This window comes from Bos indicus x Bos taurus, chromosome X (genome assembly GCF_003369695.1).
Source record: "Bos indicus x Bos taurus breed Angus x Brahman F1 hybrid chromosome X, Bos_hybrid_MaternalHap_v2.0, whole genome shotgun sequence".
Lineage (NCBI taxonomy): Eukaryota > Metazoa > Chordata > Mammalia > Artiodactyla > Bovidae > Bos > Bos indicus x Bos taurus.
In genome coordinates, this window is record NC_040105.1 from 23,592,554 (window position 1) to 23,601,364 (window position 8,811).

The 8,811-nt window shown below is 36.3% G+C and overlaps 1 long non-coding RNA gene across 1 annotated transcript in view; it reads left to right on the forward strand.

The window, feature by feature from the left end:
* The window catches only part of LOC113887679, an 83,137-nt gene extending 75,157 nt beyond the window's left edge, over positions 1–7,980 (forward strand). The window contains exons 2-3 of the long non-coding RNA XR_003509796.1: positions 6,754–7,782; positions 7,944–7,980. This is a non-coding gene — a long non-coding RNA (uncharacterized LOC113887679). The remainder of the gene's footprint in view (positions 1–6,753; positions 7,783–7,943) is intronic.
* The last annotated feature ends 831 nt before the right edge of the window (positions 7,981–8,811 follow it).

Sequence of the window (8,811 nt, forward strand, 5' to 3'; positions counted from 1 at the left end):
TTGTAAGTGTTTTCCAGTTAGTCTTTCTTGATTCTTGGCAGAACTGCTTTCAGATCAGTTCAAGTAAATGGATATCCCTGATTTCAATACTATCTTCATGAAAGGGTTTGTTTTTCCAAGGGTCTCACCATGATTCTCTGGGGAATTGAATTTTACACATTTCCCTCAAGTCTCCTTCTCATTATTCCCTGTCTATTAATACTATAGGATTCCAACATGTAATTTTAGGCTCTTTTTGATTTCTTATTTCCCTAATTTCAAACTTGTTTTGACACCCAGCCAGGTCTTAATTCTTTCTTTGTTTCCAGAATCCAGATCATGTTAATAGATTCAGTGTTTGTCAGGCCTGTTCCTTGGCCACTTACCTCCCTTATTCTAGCCTCCCAAAGGTGAGAATTTACCGTTTCAATCAATAGTAAGTGAAGTGAAAGTCGCTCAGTCATGTTCGACTCTTTGTGACCCTATGGACTACACAGTCCATGGAATTCTTCAGGCCAGAATACTGGAGTGGGTAGCCTTTCTCTTCTCCAGGAGATCCTTCCAACCCAGGGATTGAACCCAGGTCTCCCACATTGCATGTGGATTCTTTACCAACTGAGCTATCAGAGAAGCCCCCAGTAGTATAAAGACTGTGGTAAAAACAGGATTTGCTGTGAATCTGGCTTGCTGTAAATCTATACAAAGTTTTCTGTGTAGTGCCTTTTGTAATAGAGAAAGTTACGGCCTTTTTGAGTGCCATCCATTCATTGATCCATCTACCCATCAAAAAGAAAAGATCTTCTTATAATGATTTTATTTACTCTGTAAATAATAGCCAAGACGCACATACATATATACACATGCAAGCATATCATCTAAAAGCTTATATAGTATGAACCTGGGATGAATAACTCTTCCTGATTGTTCTGTACACTCTGACATTAAGTGTGCTTTAAGTTGATGTTTATTGATAATACTCTTAAAAACTGAAAAGTGAAAAAGATTTTTGTCATGAAAGATGGTGCATTATCTTCCTAAATTGAAAGCATTGACTTCTCAGTTGGAAGTCAGTGACGCTTGGACCAGTTTTTTTTAACAGATTGTAGGATTAAATCTTACAAGTAGATTTATTTCTCTGTGGATAAAACAAATAAGAATGTGCTATTCAGTCTCTCACTTTTCAATTTTATGGGCCTGCTAGGCAATTATTAATGGATTAGGGAAAAGGCAAGCTAAATAAAATAAATTCTTCAATTGTTACCAGTACTTTACTTGATACCAAGTATATTCAAAGGTAACCAGTGATGGGAAAATAAGTTTGAAGTGCTAAAGGAGACAGGGATGATACAAGTAAAGTAAATCTTTTTTCAAATGCAAAGGAAAGTTAAAGGGCTAAAAGATAAACAGGAATCAAAACCGAGAAGAACAGGACCCACAACAGGACCAGATCAAATTTCTAAATTATATTACTACAGGTGAATTGATCTATTTCACATGGGAGGTGGAAGTGCTCAATATGCACACAGGGCTGGGAAATGTGGCTGTCTGCACCAAAGAGGCTGGGAAACCTTGTGACTCACGGGGAATTAGGTAGAAAACAGAGAAGTCTTATCTTAATAAAGAGGAATAAGAAAACCTAGCTGGAGCTCTGCTCTGGTCCTGCCAAACAAGTCTTAAAAAGAAAATCTGAAAAAAATCAAACTATTCCAAGAACTTAATGGCATCCTATAGCACAGATGAAAAATATTATAGGTATAGAAGAATATCCAGCACCCAAAAAGGTAAAACTCGAAATATCTATAATACAATCAAAATTTACCAAGCATGCAAAGTGGTAGGAAAATAAGACCCATGATGAGGAGATAAATCAAAACTGACCCTGAATTGACACAGATATCTGCCATATTAGTATGCACATATATGTGATTGGTAGATGTCCTTTTAGATGACATTCTTTGCCTTTCAGTGAGTCAGTTCAGTCACTCAGTCATGTTCAACTCTTCGCGACCCCATGGACTGCAGCACACCAGGCTTCTCTGTCCATCACCAATTCCCGGAGCTTACTCAAATTCATGTTCATTGAATCAGTGATGCCATCCAACCATCTCATTCTCTGTCATCCCCTTCTCCTCCTGCCTTCAATCTTTCCCAGCATCAGGGTCTTTTCCAAATAGTCCGTTCTTCGCATCAGGTGGCCAAAGTATTTGAGTTTCAGTTTCAGCACCAGTCCTTCCAATGAATATTCAGGACTGGTTTCCTTTAGGATGGACTGGTTTTGATTTCCTTGCAGTCCAAGAGACTCTCAAGAGTCTTCTCCAACACCACAGTTCAAAAGCATCAATTCTTTGGTGCTCAGGTTTCTTTATATTCCAACTCTCACAACCATACATGACTACTGGAAAAACCATAGCTTTGACTAGACGGACCTTTGTCAGCAAAGTAATGTCTCTGCTTTTTAATATGCTATCTAGGTTTGTCATAGCCTTTTCTTCCAAGGAGCAAGTGTTTTTTAATTTCATGGCTGCAATCACCATCTGCAGTGATTTTGGAGCCCAGAAAAATAAAGTCAGCCACTATTTCCACTGTTTCCCCCTCTATTTGCCATGAAGTGATGGAACCAGATGCCATGATCTTAGTTTTTGGAATGTTGAGTTTCAAGCCAACTTTTTCATTCTCCTCTTTCACTTTCATCAAGAGGCTCTTTAATTCTTCACTTTCTGCCATAAGGGTGGTATCATCTGCATATCTGAGGTTACTGATATTTCTTCTGGCAGTCTTGATTCCAGCTTTTGATTCCAATCTTGATTCTATGTCTTTCAGTTCAGTTCAGTCGCTCAGTTGTGTCTGACTCTTTGCGACCCCATGAATTGCAGCATGCCAGGCCTCCCTGTCCATCACCAACTCCTGGAATTCACTCAAACTCATGTCCATCGAGTCGGTGATGCCATCCAGCCATCTCATCCTCTGTCGTCCCCTTCTCCTCCTGCCCTCAATCCTTCCCAGCATCAGAGTCTTTTCCAATGAGTCAACTGTTTGCACGAGGTGGCCAAAACAGTGGAGTTTCAGTTTTAGCATCAGTACTTCCAATGAACACCTAGGACTGATCTCCTTTAGGATGGACTGGTTGGACCTCCTTGCAGTCCAAGGGACTCTCAAGAGTCTTCTTCAACACCACAGTTCAAAAGCATCAATTCTCGGTGCTCAGCTTTCTTCACAGTCCAACTCTCTCATCCATACATGACCACTGGAAAAACCGTAGCCTTGACTAGATGGAACTTTGTTGGCAAAGTAATGTCTCTGCTTTTGAATCTAGGTTGGTCATAACTTTCCTTCCAAGGAGTAAGTGTCTTTTAATTTCATGGCTGCAATCACCATCTGCAGTGATTTTGGAGCCCCCCAAAATAAAGTCTGACACTGTTTCCACTGTTTCCCCATCTATTTCCCATGAAGTGATGGGACCAGATGCCATGATCTTAGTTTTCTGAATGTTGAACGTTACGCCAACTTTTTCACTCTCCTTTTTCACTTTCATCAAGAGGCTTTTTAGTTCCTCTTCACTTTCTGCCATAAGGGTGGTCTCATCTGCATATCTGAGGTTATTGGTATTTCTCCCAGCAATCTTGATTCCAGCTTGTGCTTCTTCCAACCCAGCATTTCTCATGATGTACTCTGCATAAAGGTAAATAAGCAGGGTGACAATATATAGCCTTGATGTACTCCTTTTCCTTTTGGAACCAGTCTGTTTTTCCATGTCCAGTTCTAACTGTTGCTTCCTGACCTGCATACAGGTTTCTCAAGAGGCAGGTCAGGTGGTCTGGTATTCCCATCTCTTTCAGAATTTTCCACAGTTTATTGTGATCCACACAGTCAAAGGCTTTGGCATAGTCAGTAAAGCACAAGCATATACATGTGCCAACAGTAACTGAATATACTGAGTCTTAGTTATCTGAGGGCTGATCATCAAAGGCTCCTCTTTAGGTATTCTGTAGAAAAACAAAAGTCATTGCAATATTAAAGTATCTGCGAATGGATAAAGAATTACACATATATGGCCTTCATTATGTTGAAGTATATTCTTTCTATATCAATTGTTGAGAGATTTTATCACAAGTAGCTGTTGAGTTTTGTCAAATGCCTTTTCTGCATTAGATGATCATATGATTTTTATCTCATTCTATTAATGTGTTAGAGCACGTATACTTATGTGCATATATTACACTATCCTTGCATCCCAGGATGACTCCTACTTGATCATAATATACAATCTTTTAAATATATTTTTAAATTAGATATGCTAGTAGTTTGTTGACAGTCTTTGCATCTGTATGCACCAGGGATATTGGCTTGTCAGGTTTTTCTTGTTGTTGCTTGTGATGTTTTCCTGTAGTGTTCTTATGTGGCTTTGGTATCAGGGTACGATACATTGGGGAGTATTCCCTCCTCTTCAGTTTTTTTTTTTTTGAAGAGTTTGAGAAGGATAGACAGTTCTAATAATTTAGAAATGTATACATCTATTAAATTGTTATGTTTTATATCTTCAACTTGCACAGTGCAATATGCCAATTATATCTCAAAACTGGTGAAAAGAGAGTTATGCCATTGTCTCTTACCCCACAAATCCTTCTCTGCTTAACACTAGTGTCTCTTAGGTTAGTCTTCCCCTCACTGTCATAAACTTCAAAAATATACTGAAATCACAATTCAAAACAACTGTAAAAAATCTTTAGAAATGAATGACTTGAATAATTAAGGATTAATAAAGTATACTGAAAATAAGGATAAAGCTCTCAAATATTTCTATATATTATGAGGAGTCAAGGGGCAGTTTTGAACCTTCCACATATTCTATGATTTTAATTGAATTTTGACAACTTCTGTTATTTTTGTGTGTGTCATGGTATATTTTCTATATTTTCTCCTTTATCTCTTTTTGGATTTTTGTTGGATTTACTGAATTTGTCTGTTTCTTTCCTTCTCCTGGGTTTTCAAATTTTAATTTTTTATTCTATCCCAATTTTCTAATATTCTAATTTTTATATTTCTGTGATTTGCTCTTAAGTTTTCAAATATTTAACTTATGATTTTCCAATAAATCTGTACTTAAAACTTTACAGCAAACAAGACAAAAAGAACATGGTTAAATTATTGTCTACTTTTCTCCCTTATCATTTAAAATTCTAATGCAGTCATTATTTAGAATTTAAGTTCTAGATTTTTATAAGCATGATATTTTGCAATAAATTCTTAAATTTAACAGTTCCTGATTTTTTTTTTTTACTTTGTTTACCATTACTTCTTGTCCTCATCCCTTATTTCTAATTTTCTTTTCTTTTTTGTTGGAATACATCTTTTATTTGCTCTTTCAGAATGTGTTCTTTAATGGTAATAATTTTGAGTTCTTTATTTTTTTGTAACTTAAAACTTTTTATTTTGTGTTGGGGTGTAGCTGATTAACAATGTTGTGGTAGTTTCAGGTTGACAGTGAAGGGACTCAGCCATACATATATGTGTATCCATTCTCCCCCCAATCCCCCAAACCCTGTCCCATCCAGGCTGGGACATAACACTGAGCAGAGTCTGATGTGCTATACAATAGGTCTTTGTTGGTTATCCATTATAAATATAGCAGTGTGTATATGACCTTCCCCAAATCCCTAACTATCCCTTCTCCCCAGCAACCATAAGTTCATTTTCTAAGTTTGTGAGTTCTTTCTGTTTTGTAAGTAAGGTGATTTGTATAATTTCTTTTTAGATTCCACATATAAGGGATGTTATATGACATTTCTCCTTATCTGACTCTTACTTCACTCAGTATCACATTCTCTAGGTCCGTCCATGTTGCTGCAAATGGCATTATTTCATTCTTTTTAATGTCTGAGTTAATATTCCATTGTATATATGTACCACATCTTCATCCATTCCTCGATGGACATTTAAGTTGCTTTCATATCTTGGCTATTGTAAACAGTGCTGCAATGAACATTGGGATGCATGTATCATTTTGGATCATGTTTTTCTCTGGGTATATGCCCAGGAATGGGATTGTAGGATCATATGATAGCTCTCTTTTTAGTTTTTTAAGGCACCTCCAGACTGTTCAGTTTTGACTTCTTGCATGTATTAAAATGTTTTTCTTTCTCTCACTCTTTAATGGCCATGTTCAAAGTTTTTCTCTTTTTATCTCTTAAAATTTTAAGCTTTCTTCACAGACTTTTTGTTTCAAATACTTCTGATTAGAAGCTTGATGTCCATTTTTTAAACATTTTATAAGTAATCTGGCTTTTCCTTGTAACTTCTGTCTGAAGTTACACTCTAATGTGCCTAAGAATGGGTTTTAAAATCCTGCTTTACAGTGCAAGTTTTGGTTGTTTCAATGCCAAGTATAGTAAATATTTTCAGCTCAGAGAAATTCCTAAGCATTGTATTTTCTCTCACAATTCTTTCTTGTCTTTTTGGAAGTCCCACTAGATGGACATTGAAGGCTCTGAATTCATTGTGTGTTCTACTTAGCATTTTTTCCCCCATACTTGTTAGTACATTATCACTTGCTGTATATTTTTGGATGACTCTGAGTGTTGTTTTCTAGAGTTTAAATTCAATATTTAACCATGTAAAATCCTTAATTCTGTATATATAATCATTGCATATTAGTGAATATTCTTATTTCAACGTAATTGAATATGGGTGAAGATATTTGATTAACTCTGGACATTTCTAGGCCTGTGCTCTTAAGTTTCCTTACCATTTTGCATGTTCTTTCTCTTTGTTTATCAGCCAGCCAGATGAACAGCCATTAGATGGTTGGAGACTGGATCCATGAGTCACCACCTGAAGGAGAACCTCCTGACCAGGACTTTGCATGAGAGAAATAAACATTGATTGGGTGAGCTACGGAGATTTGGGGGTTACTTCCTAAAGCAATTGGTGTTCGTTAACTAATGCAGATATTATACCAAAATATCTACTATAATGCTGACATTTCATAGTACTAGATAAAAAATCTAGTAAAAATCTAACATAGTCTTACTTGCATCTCATTTCTTCTCATCTCATGGTTTCAAACTTCACTGTTATCAAGAACGATGCAAAGTTTGTCTACTTATCTATGCCTTTACTATAATTATCATTGTTATCATTCAGCACCCAAAACAATTCATTACTCATTATAAGTTTTCAGTAGCTACTTTAAAAATTAAGTAAGTTTATTCTGTATCTTAGGAATAGATTCCTAGACATACATATATATATATGTCTCTCACTATATATATATAATCAGTATTTCAAAAGATTTCCTTCATTTGGAATTTGAGCTTTTGTCATATTGTACATGTCACATACTTTTTAAAGGTACTCAAATTTTTTTAAAAAATTAACTCTCACCTCTTGAATTGTCCATAGTATGAAATTTCAATGTCCCGTAAGTTAGGTCAAGGTGACAAAACATTTAAACATACTTATTGTTGATCAAAATCATACTTATTCTAGTTCACATTTAATATGCTGCAAAATATAGAGCAAAATTCATAACATAAAATATACTAAGTACAGTGATAGATATCATGAAAATGCTAATGAACAGTACAATGATATTGGGTGATTATAATAATACCTGTATTGGACAGGATAGACTGCCACAGCAGAGGGAGGGAGAGCTGGGAGGTCACACTTTCTCTTACTAAGTAACTTACCTCTTGTCACCTTACACTTCATTGGTTGGAGCTATTTCCCTGGCCACACCTACTTCAAGACAGCTGGGAAGTCAGCCTCCCAGGAGTCAAAGGAGGAGAGGAGAACCAGTTATGGGTGAGTACTAACAATGTGTCCAAAATAACTAAATTTATTGAATACACAGCATGTACATTATTACATGTAACTTTCAAAGCTACTTATATTGTACCTACTTTTTAAAAATTACATATTTATTTTTTTATTGAGTTGGGACATGTGGTATCTTTTTGTTGCAGCATGTGAACTCTTAGTTGCAATATGTGGGATCTAGTTCCCTGACCGAGGATTGAACCCAGGTCCCCTGCATTGGGAGCATGGAGTTTTAGCTGCTGGACCAGCAGGTAAGTCTCTGTACCTGCTTTTAATATCGCCACTTTCCAGATGATAAAACTGAACAGTAAAATGTTAAATGACTCACATATAGTTTGAATTATTAAGACGATGTCTGTATTAATTTAAGGACCGGGTTTTTATTCTACCTCCCAACAATAAATAGTTATTATGTTGGTATTTTCCCAACTGATGGATTTCCCAATTATCAGAGACATTTTAGGGAGATTGAAATGACCAAACTAACTCCCTATTTATACCTTTCCCAGCCCCCATGGTTGAGTCAGGGACCAGAGCCCTCAGGTTCAAGCCACCCTTCTGCTGACTGTGAGACTAATCTTTATGTTAGGACAGAGTGGAACAAGAGAATACACACCACCAACAGGGTCAGCCCTGTGCAAACTCTCCTCTTCTAAGGAGTACTGTTTTGTTTTGTTCATGTGTCCAAACATCTTGCTTTCACTGTAAGTCTAAACAATATGGCCTGTGCTGGCTGTCCAACCTGGGCTTAATTCCAGGTTCTAACACTTACTAGCTATATGACTTTGGAAAAATTACTTTATGTTTCCAGATTTTTCACCTGTAAAATGAAAGTAACAATGATAATTATTATTGTTGTTAAAGCTGACATTTATTGGGTACTTGCTATATTGCTTCCACTGTGCTAAGTGCTTTAGGATGAATTATCTCATTTAATCCCCTAATCATTTCCCTGAAATAGGTACTGTTAACCTGCATATATTGTACATAAGAAATTACATAATATGCCCACAA